Source organism: Tachypleus tridentatus, chromosome 3 (assembly GCF_004210375.1).
Source record: "Tachypleus tridentatus isolate NWPU-2018 chromosome 3, ASM421037v1, whole genome shotgun sequence".
NCBI classification, from domain to species: Eukaryota; Metazoa; Arthropoda; class Merostomata; order Xiphosura; family Limulidae; genus Tachypleus; species Tachypleus tridentatus.
In genome coordinates, this window is record NC_134827.1 from 59,382,707 (window position 1) to 59,398,085 (window position 15,379).

The window sequence follows — 15,379 nt, forward strand, 5'->3', positions numbered from 1 at the left end:
TTCAGTTTACAAGTTGTTTCCTATAGGATCAAGAAGGGACAAGGATTATCACACACAAGAATCAACAAGGAATATAAGTTGCGCTACAAATATGTTGTTGTTGTTTTCTGAATTATCTTATGCTAGCTGGGAAACCGGACACTTGGAAGAAAAATTACACGTAACCGTGCAGACAAATTCATAAAACAAAACTAGAGAGGAAGTTATCTTATTTATTTAATTTAATAAGTTTGTTTTGGAATTTCGCACAAAGCTACTCGAGGGCTATCTGTGCTAGCCGTCCCTAATTTAGCAGTGTAAGACTAGAGGGAAGGCAGCTAGTCATCACCACCCACCGCCAACTCTTGGGCTACTCTTTCATCAACGAATAGTGTGATTGACTGTCACATTTTAACGCCCCACGGCTGAAAGGGCGAGCATGTTTGGTGCGACCGGGATTCAAACCAACGACCCTCAGATTACGAGTCGCACGCCTTAACACACTTAGCCATGCCGGGCCACTAGAATGTGTGTTTGTGTGTTTTCTTTTAGCAAAGCCACAAAGGCTATCTGCTCAGCCCACCGAGGGGAATCGAACCCCTGAATTTAGCGTTGTAAATCCGGAGACATACCGCTGTACTAGCAGGGGACAAATTTAATAAGCGATCTACGATTCAAAATATATTACATTATCAACGCATTGTTCATTCTCACAATGAAATTTCCACCAGTGAATTAGTTTGTTAACATACTATTAGATAAACCGATACAAAGGTCAGTACAAAACAATACACTGCCATGTCTGACCTGATGTTACTGGTATTAACGGAAGGCTTCATTGGCACTGGGTAAAGTAGATATATATAGGACGACTTGCATATTTTTCTTTACTTTCACCTATAAATGATTATAGTTAAGACTAATTATAATTATTCTATAGGTCCAACTCTGTATTCTAGAACTATTAAAATCTGAAGAAAATTGACGGATTCTTGAAAAATACATAATCATGAAATATATATTGGAAGTATTAACACGTCTTCTGAAGTTGGTTTTCCAGTTACCAATCGCGCCACCTACTTAAACCTAAAATGTATGGATTAAAATTATTATTATTAGAATATTTACATTAGTAATTTAGCTTGACAGTCACGACAGCGTGAATACAAAATACATCCAACCTAATTCTAAGGAATGAATCCTTGATGGATGCGATCTTCTAAGTAAATGTTTGTTTGCTTTGAATTTCGCACAAAGCTACTCTAGGGCTATCTGCGCTAGCCGTCCCTAAGTTAGCAGTGAAAGACTAGAGAGAAGGCAGCTAGTCATCACCACCCAGCGCCAACTTTTGGGCTACTCTTTACCAACGAATAGTGACCGTCACATTATATAACGCCGCCACAGCTAAAGGGCGGGCATGATTGGTGTGACTGGATTCGAACCCGCAATCCTAAGATTACGAGTCGAACGCCTTAACACGCTTGGCCTTCTGAGTAAATACTCTATATCTCAAATAGATATACGTTATATGTTAGTTGGAGATAATAAGGTTGATTGATTCGTTATTTGGAATTCAGCCTTTGACTGTTGACAAACATCATGATGAATTAACACACGTAAACATAAAAACAGATTCATAACCGTTCTTCCTGAGATTCTGAACATGTGGAATTTTCCTGAATATATATTCTTTGAATACTTTTGGGGACTCTATGCGAAACACACATTGTTATTAAAACCCGAAACAGAGAAAACTGTAATTTAACTTATAGTATGTTTCTTTAGTGTCATGCCGATGTTCATGTATTCTCTGTACAGTGAAGTTAAAGAAATATATGTAAAAATACGTACATCAGTTTATAACTCAAAGTTCAGCGTAAGATATTAAAATGTTTTGTTGTCAGATTTTATATGTAGCTTGAAAAGTAAGCTTCTATGCGATGACACTTTTGTCGTTTCTATTTAATATTTTGTTTTATTATAAACCTTACAAATAACCAATATAATATATATATCTTTTTAAGTACCTCAATTTATTTCTTTATATTGATTTCAAACATTGTTGCTATTTTCATTGTTTTCAAACGTTGTTGCTATTTTCATTGTTGTCAAACGTTGTTGCTATTTTCATTCTTTAAAACATTGTTGCTATTTTCATTGTTTTCAAACATTGTTGCTATTTTCATTGTTTTCAAACATTGTTACTACTTTCATTGTTTTAAACGTTGTTGTTATTTTCATTGTTTTCAAACATTGTTGCTATTTTCATTGTTTTCAAACACTGTTGCTATTTTCATTGTTTTTGAACGTTGTTGCTATTTTCATTGTTTTCAAACACTGTTGCTATTTTCATTGTTTTTAAACGTTGTTGCTATTTTCATTGTTTTCAAACATTGTTGCTATTTTCATTGTTTTCAAACATTGTTGCTATTTTCATTGTTTTTAAACATTGTTGCTATTTTCATTCTTTTCAAACGTTGTTACTATTTTCATTGTTTTCAAACGTTGTTGCTATTTTCATTGTTTTGAACGTTGTTGCTGTTTTTCTTAAAACACCAATAAAATTCTCTAACACTAATTCGAACTAATTAATTGTGGAAGTATATGTGGGTATTTTCTATGAGTTGGTAATTAGTTTCAATTATTAGTGTTTATTGTGTTGGAATTATAATACTAAATTTTCACTTGTTTTTATTATTTTCAAACATTGTTGCTATTTTCATTGTTTTTAAACGTTGTTGCTATTTTCATTGTCTTCAAACATTGTTGCTATTTTCATTGTTTTCAAACACTGTTGCTATTTTCATTGTTTTTCAACGTTGTTGCTATTTTCATTATTTTCAAACATTGTTGCTATTTTCATTCTTTTCAAACATTGTTGCTATTTTCATTGGTTTCAAACATTGTTGCTATTTTCCTTATTTTCAAACATCATTGCTATTTTCATTGTTTTCAGATTACATTTATATTCACAGTATACTCAAAATATTTGTTGTATTTGTAAACCTTGTGAAGATTGGTATAAATAAAATATTTTCTACAATAATAAAAATACGTAATTACTCATACTGACAACCATTTCAGGAAGGTGTTAGTATGTTACAATAATTACATAATTTGTACAATAGGGCGTTTATTTTCAAATCTGATTAAATACGAAAATATGCAAATTAAATCTCCCTGTGCTATGGCTATTTGTTCCTCATGGGAATAAAACCTTGTATTTTAGCGTTATTACTTCTTTGTTTCTCCCCGCTATTACAGCGGTATGTCTCCAGTTTACAACGCTAAAATCAGGGTTCGATTCCCCTCGGTGGGCTGAGCAGATAGCCCTTTGTGGCTTTGCTGTACGTAAAACACACACACACATACACTTCTTTGTTTCTTTTGAATTTTGCGCAAAGCCACTCGAGGACTATCTGCGCTAGCCGTTCCTAATTTAGCAATGTAAGACTAGAGGGAAGGCAGCTAGTCATCACCACCCACCGCCAACTCTTGGGCTACTCTTTCATCAATGAATAGTGTGATTGACTGTCACATTTTAACGCCCCCACGGCTGAAAGGGCGAGCATGTTTGGTGCGACCGGGATTCGAACCAACGACCCTCGGATTACGAGTCGAACGCCCTAACACATTTGGCCATGTCGGGCCGTTACATTCAAGAAAAAAAAAACTAATTGTACAAAATATAACAAATCTTAGTAAAACTTTAAAACTCATTGATGTATTTACAAACTTTTGTGATTTATATGTAATACCGAAAGTATATAAAATCCATCTATATTTATAGAATGACACAAATTTATTAAAAAACTTTAAACAAAATAACCAATAACCCCTTAAAATGTTTGTAATTAATTAAAACATAATATTAGAAACCTGTATTACATTCAGAACCTAAGAATATGAAAATATATAATAATCTAAAGGGTTGGAATAAAATACAAATGCTATTGTGTTATGATTACATAATCAGTTATATATATTTTTAACACAATAATATTGTGTTTATTGTATCTTTAGAACTAGATTCTTGGTTTGATCCTTTAAAATCTATCTCCCGGAAGAAACAAAACAGTGTACACTGGCATTTCAAACACCATTTATCTGTCATATTTGCTGCGCAAGAACAACTATCATATATATCTGAGAATAATGAAACAGAGAAAGTGTCATAGTACAAATATTTACCACAAACCCTCAGATTGGAAAACAAACAAAGGAAGAAACTTTGGTCTGACAAACACAAAGTGTTGATGTTTTGGAATGTATAAGTAGGCGATCAAGATATCCAAATAGCTTTAAGAAAACCTTAACATGTCGTGACCAAACATGAACACTATCAAGAGATAAGAAGATAATAAAAACCACACAAAGAGTGCTGTAAATAAAAGCACTTCATATAACACTACGGACAGATGAAGAAATGTCAGAATAAGGGATATAACAAGTATAATAAGGTTTATTCTATTTTTTAAATTAGGTCGTACACTAGTTTCATTTATCTATTTTATCTCTCCTTTAAGGGTTAACATAGCATAGGCAAGTAGTTAGAACGTTCGACTATCAGTCTACGGGTTAGAGTTCCATTACATTCAGTGAGACGTTGTCATGTTACACTCTGTCCTACTATTCGATTCGAGTGGCTCAAGAATTGGCGGTTGGAGCTGTCCATTTGCTGCCTTTCCGCGAAGCTGTTGTTATCTTATGAGTGTTCAACTTTATTTCATTACTTAGTCATGTCAATTTCCTTGTGTACACGTTTATAAAAATGTGACAAGGTTTCACACCACCTAGTGTGAAATTTTCATCATCGGTCTTATTTATAAAGGAAATATTTTTATTTTGTGTTACATTTTCCTAATCCTATTACTTCATTTCAAAATTGATAATACTTGAATGTCAGTAAATCAAACAACGTTAGGCCTCAGGCAGCTGGTTGTTAGAAATTACAAATATTTATTAATGAAACTGATGAAGAACGTCACCTGACTACATCTACTCATGATGAGATATTTCGTCCAACATTTGGGCTCTTCAAGCCGATTTACTGCTACAAACTTCATAAATATGATGAGATAAAAACTACATGATTTAATCAATAAATGTGTTTAAAGGTAACAGAAGTAAGTCTTCTTTATTTCAAAGACACGAGATCTTTGTAAACAGATTGTTAAATCTTATCTTCAAAGGAAAGCGAAACGCTTAACTGGAACTATGTCAATATCATTTAGAATTAGCCAGTCTATTATTCTTCGTGTGTTTTAATTGGTTTGGTTTGGTTTGAATTTCGCGCAAAGCTACACGCAAGCCATCCTTAATCAAACAGTGAGAGGTTAGAGGGATTATTTGTTTGTTTGTTTTGAATTTCGCGCAAAGCTACACGCAAGCCATCCTTAATCTAACAGTGAAAGGTTAGAGGGATTATTTGGTTGTTTGTTTTGAATTTCGCGCAAAGCTACACGCAAGCCATCCTTTATCTAACAGTAAAAGATTAGAAGGACTATTTCTTTGTTTGTTTTGAATTTCGCGCAAAGCTACACGAGGATTATTTGCACTAGCCGTCCCTACTTTAGCAGTGTAAGGCTAGAGGAAAGGCAGCCCTGTCAACACCACCCACCGCCAATTCTTCGGCTACTCCTTTAACAACGAATAGTGTGATTGCCTGACACATATAAGATTGCGTGCGAGTTGAGAACCTAAGTTCAGAAGAACACGGTGATTACTTATAATCACAGACAATACTAAACACCCAATCTAATAAGCAGATAGAATATCTAACGCTATTCTTTTATTATTCACATTTACAAACCTTTATGTGTTAGAGTTTCTGGAACATGGAGCGTGTCTGGTTTCAGCATCACCCTGTGACTTCTTCCTCTGACATTTACCGACGAAATGGTTACAACAAAAGTCCTTCCTGAGCGAAGACCGTCGACCGTAAAACTGGTTGTTTGGCTGTTAAATTGAGTAAGACAGATCCAAGGTATTTGTCACGAACTTCCATCGTGAAATATTGGTGAAGACCTCCGTTATAGCCTTCTAAACATTCGATTCGAAACGAAGTTTCTGATTTATTCACCACGGTACAATTCTTTGGAGGATCCGGTACTCCTGAAAAATCGTAAATATAACAGACACCTCAGGGATGTGGAAATGTATGCTCGGTCGCTCTCGAAATCACATCAGAAAACTCTGAACACGTTATTCCAGTCAGTGTAGAAAAAAGAACCCAGCTTCAGATTTTACGTAAAATATATAAATGCATATATTCGAGAACTGTTGTCTATTAAGTAACTACAACAGTTGTAAGAAGCTTTTGTTATTTTCGGTAGTTTCAAGTATAAGAAGTGATTTTTTTTAAAATAAAGTCTAAGATTTGTATTAAAATATCATTTTACAAATATATGATTATGTTTATATTCTCGTATAATAATTCTATCGACAAATTAAAATAAACATTTTACAATAAACGCTACTTTTTTATATGTTAAATAATTCATATCTGCAATTTCTGAATCAGTTTCTTTGTTTTCAGTTCAACGAAACAAGCGTTTCAGTGGAATATCTGTGCTCTGTCTCTCACGGTTACCGAAATTGCATCCAAACACTAAAGTCCTGAGACATGTCGTTTTGCCACTGTGGAGTATTTTCAAGTGAGTAGAATTTTCTTATACTTTTCACAATTATACAAATATGATACAACGCAGTGTAAAATGTCTACTTTGCTCTCAGACATAAGCTTAATGGACTATCAATTTGGGTTCGATTCTGCAGAGGTCACACAACAGAAAACCCATTGCAGCTTATAGTTTCACAACAGAGCTAACTATCACTTGTTTAAACATGAATATTACGTGGCTGCTTTATTATTAGAACAGTAGATAGCGTTGTGTTATTTGTTTGTTTGTTTGTTTTGGAATTTCGCACAAAGCTACTCGAGGGCTATCTGTGCTAGCCGTCCCTAATTTAGCAGTGTAAGACTAGAGAGAGGCAGCTAGTCATCATCACTCACCGCCAACTCTTGGGCTACTCTGTTACCAACGAATAGTGGGATTGACAGTCACATTATAACACCCCACGGCTGAGAAGGGCGAGCATGTTTGGCACGACCGGGATGCAAACCCGCGACCCTCAGATTACGACTCGCACGCCTTAACACGCTTGGCCATGCAGGGCCTATCTGTTTGTAATTTTATAGAATAAAGCTTCGTGTTAACATGTTAACGAGCACCCTTAACGGTTCTACAATGAATTTAAGCATAACTAGTCGAACGATATCTGTTTTAGTCTTCTATAATTTGGAATGATAGACAAGATGGAAGGCTCCTACATATAACACTAACTCATGGGCTACTTTAATGGAATATGTAAATTTGACTGTCACTCGTATAATTCAACTCTGGTCCATAATTATGGGGCTCTATTTTTTTGGAGGTTGGAGGATGTGGAGGGGTAATAAGGGCTACGAATCACAAAAACTGTTATCCACATTCCAATGCGTTAATTACTGTGCCACGCTCAGTTTAGTATCTTCATTAACAAAGGATAAGCGAAAACCACGCGACGTATTACAAAACTAAACCATGAAAGACGATAACAGTTAGAATCTTACGGTTTCTGGTGGGCAAATGGCACATGTATCGAAAATTTTGATATCATAATGGTGCTCACGTGTAATGCTTGCGCGGTCACCAAACACACCGTAAACACAAATGACGGTAATTTTTGTTCCTAGCAGAGATCACATTATCTTTTCTAATGCAAAGACAATATTACATTGGATATGAAAAATATTAACATGTTAATAATTCAGTTAGGAAGTGGCTCCCTCAGTATCAAGAGTCAGGGGACACGTAATTGACCGATTCCTGATCAACACGGTCACCAGGCATTACTCCTCTGAACTGTATGAATGACATCGTCCAAGGGCAAAGATGCTGGACCTGTGGACATCACGTGAACTAATATCTGATAAGATAGCGACTGGAGCACCCACGATGCCAGTCAACATATGAATGGAAATCGAATATCGAATCGATATCTTGAGGGTACGTACACAGCACGTGCGGAGACGTTCTAATGGCAAATAAAGTCTCACAAAACCTGTATAAATGTGCCCCTCATTCACCATAAATCGTGGGTCAATAATTGTTCTTGTGTTGTCTTGGCTTGTACTTTTGATAATTTACATATCTTTCGGACTTCCTGTGATTTCGAAAAAAAAACATTAGAGTCACATAAGTCCTACAAACATTCGCATTAATTACTTTAGCAACAATATAATGTTGACTATTAATTTTTATATTATTTCAACATATTCTACGCATGATTACTTTGGACTTTTTTTATATTTTTTTATATTTTCTTCTTATCATGGGCCAAAAAATTCACAAGGAAATATAAAAATTCAAGCTCTCAGTGAATCATCAGATTTGAAGAAAATCACAATGAGAACGGTTGTATTACTGTTCTTCGATATTTGTGTCAGTGTGGACATATTTACATTAGACTAGTTTTAACGAAACCAAAAACAGTAAAACATCTGCTGAAATTACACATAAATCATTTTATCTCACCTGCAGGTATTATGGTAAAAACACAAGGAACATCTTGTGAACCGGCGGTGTTTGTAGCCCAACACAACAAGGAGCCATAATCGTATTGTGTCCTAGGAATATAAGTTGCTACACTTTTAGAGCCTTCCTGGTAGTCATTTTGAATGTCCACCACATGACCAGAATTATTGAATTGCCAATGAAATCTGACGTCTGGTGGGTCAGCTTCAACGCCACATGAGACATTAACAGCCTCGTTCTTTGACGTCCCGTAGAGAAATCTTTGGTCACTTTCACACTGAGGTTTATCTGTTTAAGATAATAAAATATCAACATTCTTACCATTTTAAACATAAATTTTGTACACAATTATTAATTAGACGCATAATAAATGTCTGCATATTAATTTATAACATAAATGTATAACCATAATAAATGACGTATTATTCGTTGGAAAGCTGCTAGGTTGTTATTTACACATAGTTCAATAGGTTATAGTAATTGTAGACATGGCCTGGCATGGCCTAGCGCGTAAGGCGTGCGACTTGTAATCCGCGGGTTCGCGCCCGCATCGCGCCAAATATGCTCGCCCTCCCAGCCGTGGGGGCGTTATAATGTGATGGTCAATCCCACTATTCGTTGGTAAAAGAGTAGCCCAAGAGTTGGCGGTGGGTGGTGATTACTAGCTGCTTTCCCTCTAATCTTACACTGCTAAAGTAGGGACGGCTCGGTGCAGTGGGCTAACAACCTACTCACTTAAATACTTGTTGAAGAATCCGCAAGCGATTGCGGCCCTATGATCCTAGATGGAATCTAATGGTGATAATTAACTAACTAATTGTAGACATGCAGTATTTGCAGGTAAAGTAGTTTGGCTACTTCTGTATTTGCAATTTGTAATATAAAAATTCCATAACTTTTATCTGTTAACACAGTCATATTATTTTTATTCCATACTACATTTAGTGGTAATTGTGTTTGCATACTCGAAACTTCAAAAAATACATAACACAGAAGTATTTGTTTTCTTGTTTGTTTGTTTTGAATTTCGCGCAAAGCTACTAGAGGGCTATCTGCACTACCCGTCCTTAATTTTGCAGTGTAAGACAAGAGGGAAGGCAGCTAGTCATCACCACCCACCGCCAACTCTTGGGCTACTCTTTTACCAACGAATAGTGGGATTGACCGTCACATTATAACGCCCCAAGGCTGGGAGGGCGAATATGTTTGGTGCGACCGGGATTCGAACTCGAGATCCTCGGATTACAGTCAAACGCTTGACCATGCCGGGCCATAATTTGATGTTATTCCTTTATTTAACCTCTATATAAACGTAAACAAAAAAGTTCAGTTCTTAGGAAATTCTCAGCGAATCAACAAAGTTCACAGTTTGTGTTCACACTACACCTTCTTATAATACTTTTCAAACATTTCCAAAAGTCAGAACAAAGATACAGAATGTGCTGAAAAAATAGTTTCAAATTCAATTCGTGACAAATTCTTGAATATTGTTCCATTAATTCCACTTTCAAGATATTGTTTTACCTACATGCAATCATTATTGTACTGAGAAACGTTTAAAACTGCTTTAAATACGATAGGTAGAAATATCTAGTTATGTAACAAGACGACAACCTATATGAAATGTGAACTGAAATATCAAATTTATTTGGTGCCAAGAAAATTAGACATCATGATTTCTTTTAGGTGTTTTGTTATTAAAACAATCTATTACTCCATTTTACCACAGAAAATATTACCAGATATTTTCGTGAAACTATTTAGAAACATTTGAAATTTCTAAAGTACGGATTAACCGTATCGTACTTAGAATTCTCTCTCAAACTCTAAATACTTCGTTTAATTATTAAGTAATGGAGCAGTAGTAATTACAAGAAAATACAAAACCAAAACCTAATTACACCAATTTTCTTGGATGCTTATGTTATTTGCACCTACATGTATAGCACACTATAACGTTATTTGTCCAGTCTCAACGTACCTGAACTAAACCATCTACTGCTGCCTAACACGGAGGGTTCATATGTTGAATTAAAACTATTCTGAGTATGCGAATCGACAAGGTACGTGACAATAGCAGTCGATGTAAATTTGCTGTAGAATTACTGATATTACAACTACATCTTGACATTGTTTGGCGTTTGGTGGATTTTATGACAATACGGAATATTTATCGCTTTTAGGAAGTGCATGTGACAGCAATATCTACGCAATATGTTCATAAAATAAGCTCAGATTCGAGATTTAAAATTTAAACACCAGGATGTTGTTGGATTTAATGACATTGGAAAACAAGGGCATGTGGATCAACGTGGGGTAGCAGGACCTTCCTCAAAGAGACCTGCAACAAGTTGTACACAAGCTGCGGTAGGACAAGTACGTTTCATTATAACAGACTACAATACTGGAACATAGAGGTCAAAGTTTTCAACAAACGATAGGAAACATAATAAAATTTCCCTCTGTTCACTGTCGCAAACTTCAAACAACTGAAGAATTACACGAATATACAAGCTATTACCTACAATGACGACAATTCCTGTTACTAGCAGAACCTATGTTTGTATGACTGTGTGTTTTTTTATAGCAAAGACACATGGGTTTAATAACTCCGTAGACTTACTGTTGTACCAATGGAGGACATGTTTGTTTCATTGGACTGTTGAAATGAGCACTGGCAACTTATCATCTTCATGTAATAGATAGATTATGGAAAGCTAGCAAGGGGTACTGCTGTGCTTTAGACATGACAGCCTTATCAATAAGATGTGGTCATAGAATCTACGGTCCGAAACTGAGGTCCAGATTCTCAGTCGTCATACAGCTCATGACACGACGCGGTAGGGACTTTATCAAACTTAAGAGTCTTCAAAACCATCTTACCATAACTTACTCAAGTCTATACTCACGTATACAGCAAATTGCCTGAAAAACAAAACACTGTGTTGTCGTTGTTTTGAATTAAGCACAAAGCTACTCAATGGGCTATCTGTGCTCTGCCTACCACAGGTATCGAAACCCGGTTTTAGCGTTGTAAGACTTTAGAGATACCGCCAGCCATTGGGGAGCCAAAACACTGTGACATGATTACTAATGATATATTTTTCATGTTGACGTCACCGACTTAAGCATTACTTACATTCTAAACATTAATTCGTGGTCTATTGAAGGAGGGAAAGATAGTTCTTTGCCACAGAAAATATCTGTATACATGTAAGAAGTTGGAAAATATGTTTTCATTAAAATAATTTCTGAGCACTTATTGTATCAATGCATTTTTATACAAATTCCAAAACATACCCTGCCATGATGTTTCTTCAGAACTAAACATAATTATAAAGTGAAGAGATGTTTGTGAAGTTAAATCCTTTATAGAATTGAAATCTTTATTCCGAATGGCGCATGACCTAAGTTGGTTCCACACTATTAATATCCTTAGTTATCTATCATTGACGAAAGAACAGATAGACTGTCAGCAGCATCTGCCAACACGTAATCTTTGACCTTTGTCTGGGATTTTAAATCGAATGACAAGATTGACTGTGATTCTTATAACGTGCCCACGTCCGATAGCTCGAACCATATTTGGAACATCAAGACTAGAATATTGGACATTTCAACTAACAACCTGTCACACAAACCACAAACAATGAAAGAGAATAAAAATACATCTTCCTTGTATGAATATTCCACGCACGAGCACTGACTGAATCATTGTCATAGCGACGGATCTATAAGTGATATATTTTAGTTGACCACTTTACTGCATACAAACATAACAGGTTAAAATTGTTTATGGGAGTTTTGATCTTCTGATATAGAAACTATTTATCAGCCTTGTGTTAATGTCATTCATAATAATAATAATAGAAACTCGATGACGCAAACAGATAACAATTATATTTATCAGGTAAATTAGTAGTAGAAAACTGACTGATACGAAATATAGTATGTTGTAAAACAATCATGGATGAGAGAGGCTTAGCCCCACTTAACTACTTCTTTCTGAGAAATACGATTTAAAAATAAAATATAATAATATCAGTTTGTGAACAAAAACATCGTTGTATTCAGTTACAGACGACAAGAAACGACTAACTTACACCGTTGTATTCAGTTACAGATGACTAGAAACGACTAACTTACACCGTTGTATTCAGTTACAGATGACTAGAAACGACTAACTTACACCGTTGTATTCAGTTACAGACAACTAGAAACGACTAATTTACACCGTTGTATTCAGTTACAGATGACTAGAAACGACTAACTTACTCCGTTGAATTCAGTTACAGATAACTAGAAACGACTAACTTACGCCGTTGTATTAGTTACGGATGACTAGAAACGACTAACGTACACCGTTGTATTCAGTTACAGATGACTAGAAACGACTAACTTACACCGTTGTATTCAGTTACAGATGATTAGAAACGACTAACTTACACTGTACTCTAAGAAACACTGTATTACTTTCACTTATTCCTTCGCTATTCATGGCCGAACAGGTGTAATGTCCTCTGTTGCGTCTTTTAACCTTTTGCAATACCAAAGACTGATTGCTAATTATAATTCCACCTGAAGTGTTCGTAGTCAGCTCGTGGCCATTAAATCTCCAAATGATTTCAGAAGTTGGAGGGTTCGATCGAATTCTACACTCCAGATAAACGTCATTACCTTCTTGAATATGGCTGTGTCGCAGTTTGCTTCCTAGACGAAGGGTTAGCTGAGGAACATCTGCAACACAGGAACATGATTAAAGACAACAAAAACTTGGAATAAGTTATCAAACACGTAACTCATATGAAAAATCCAAGAACACTAGACTGAATGGCAACAAGTATATAAAACTGCCTTACAGTGTACATCCAATTTCCAACCGCTTTCTATTTCACTCTTTGGTATTAACGGATTTTCTGCTCTGCATGATAGATATTTCCCGTTATCTTCAATATTTGGTTTTAATATTAAAACACTGAGGGTCTTATTCTCACGGTGGCTGTCATCAAACGGTGACGTAACTTTGGCACTTTCAAGTCTTTTCCCTCCAATCCACCAGGTTAGCTGCGCAGCTGGGCGTGATCCTACCCGATACAAACTAGTTTGCTCGGTTTTTTGTGTTGACAGTGGTCGGTTGCTGTTTTCAATCCACACAGCAAGAGGCTTGACTATGTATTAAAATGAGAGGCATGTATTTGGTTAAACAACTGTAAATCGTAAGTAAAGCTACGAACTAATAAATGGATATCAAATTATATAATTACCATTGTACACAATGAGTTATATTTCTGAACAGAGAAATTAAAAGTGCTTAATGTAAAAGAAATAAGTATAATGACAGATTTACAAATTTTGTAATATTTAAAATAAATCAATCGTATCAAATAACTTTCTGATATTTTGTACAGTTTGTTTTGAATTTCGCGCAAAGCTACTCGAGGGCTATCTGCGCTAGCAGTCCCTAATTTAGCAGTGTAAGACTAGAGGGAAGACAGCTAGTTATCACTACACACCGCCAACTCTTGTGCTACTCTTTTACCAACTAATAGTGGGATTGACCGTCACATTATAACGCCCCCACGGCTGAAAGGGCGAGCATGTTTTGGTGCGACCAGGATTCGAACCCGCGACCCTCGGATTACGAGTCGAATGCCTTAACACACTTGGCCATGCCGGGCCATTTTGTACAGTATGTGTTTGTTTGTAATTAAGCACACGGCTACACAACGGGCTATCTGTGCTATGCCCACCATGGGTATCGAAACCAGGTTTCTAGCGTCGTAATTTCGTAGGCATATCGCTGTGCCACTGGGAGATTTTGTATAGCACCTCTAAATTTATTTACAATAGGGTTTGAACAATTAAAATTTTAACATATATTTAGTTAATACGATTCAACGAGCCATTTAGTAGTCTGCTGTTTATAGAAGGTTTAAAATACATCATGACTTTATTACAACAGACACTTCAACTGTGACATACGATTTAATGGACCAAAATTGATTATCTGAGGTATTTTTTGTTGTTGTTGAAAGAATGATAAAGTATTATATATTGTAAAAAATATATTTTTTTCTCTAAAACAATCAAGTATGCCACTGTTTTACTTGAAAATACATTAACTCAAAGATAAAACAGAATGGTAAGCAATTTGAATTATTTAGGCTTATCATCTTTGCTAATGCTTTCATACACATGTTATTGTACTGCGAGAACTGTATTTTCGTATTTCTGGGAAAGTTATACTGTAGAGATCTATTAAATCAATGTGTCAAAGCAGAAACAGGTCAAATTATAAAATGATACACGTGCTATTTATATGAACTATTTGACTTTCAAACACTAGAGTTTTATATTGTGGACTTGGTATTGGATTGTCGTTAGAATGTATTTCTCTTTATTTCCTTACACAATAAATGATTTTGTATAAAAAGCAGTAGGTTTTTTCTTATTAAGTCATTATTTCGGTTCATTTTATGTACATGTGGGTAGTTTCTTGAAACTACATTGTTTTATGTGCATTTAGAATCTGCAATCATATAGATTTGTTTCGAGTCACATTTTGGTAAGAAACCAAACTTTTTCAAAATACCCAAACTTATGTTCTGGAAGATTCGACTGTTTTGGTAAAGTGTCATTAAATTCAAAATAAAATTATTATAAATATCTTGATGGAAGGCTCGTGTTTGTTTGTTTGTTTTTTTCAATCTAAATTAAGTACACCACGTGTAAAAAGAATTTGTAAGTTTCACTAACTTTCTATACACTTCTTTCTCATCTTGAGTGTAAAATCATCTCAGTGTTCGTTTGTTTGTTTTGAA

At 35.3% G+C, this 15,379-nt stretch overlaps 1 pseudogene across 1 annotated transcript in view; it reads right to left on the reverse strand.

Moving 5' to 3' along the window:
* The window catches only part of LOC143246948 (neural cell adhesion molecule 2-like), a 189,095-nt pseudogene that overhangs the window by 10,497 nt on the left and 163,219 nt on the right, over positions 1 to 15,379 (reverse strand). Inside the window, exons 5-8 of the transcript XR_013026279.1 lie at positions 13,418 to 13,726; positions 13,005 to 13,295; positions 8,559 to 8,846; positions 5,792 to 6,093 (exon numbers count right to left, since the gene is read on the reverse strand). The product of XR_013026279.1 is annotated as a neural cell adhesion molecule 2-like (transcript). The remainder of the gene's footprint in view (positions 1 to 5,791; positions 6,094 to 8,558; positions 8,847 to 13,004; positions 13,296 to 13,417; positions 13,727 to 15,379) is intronic.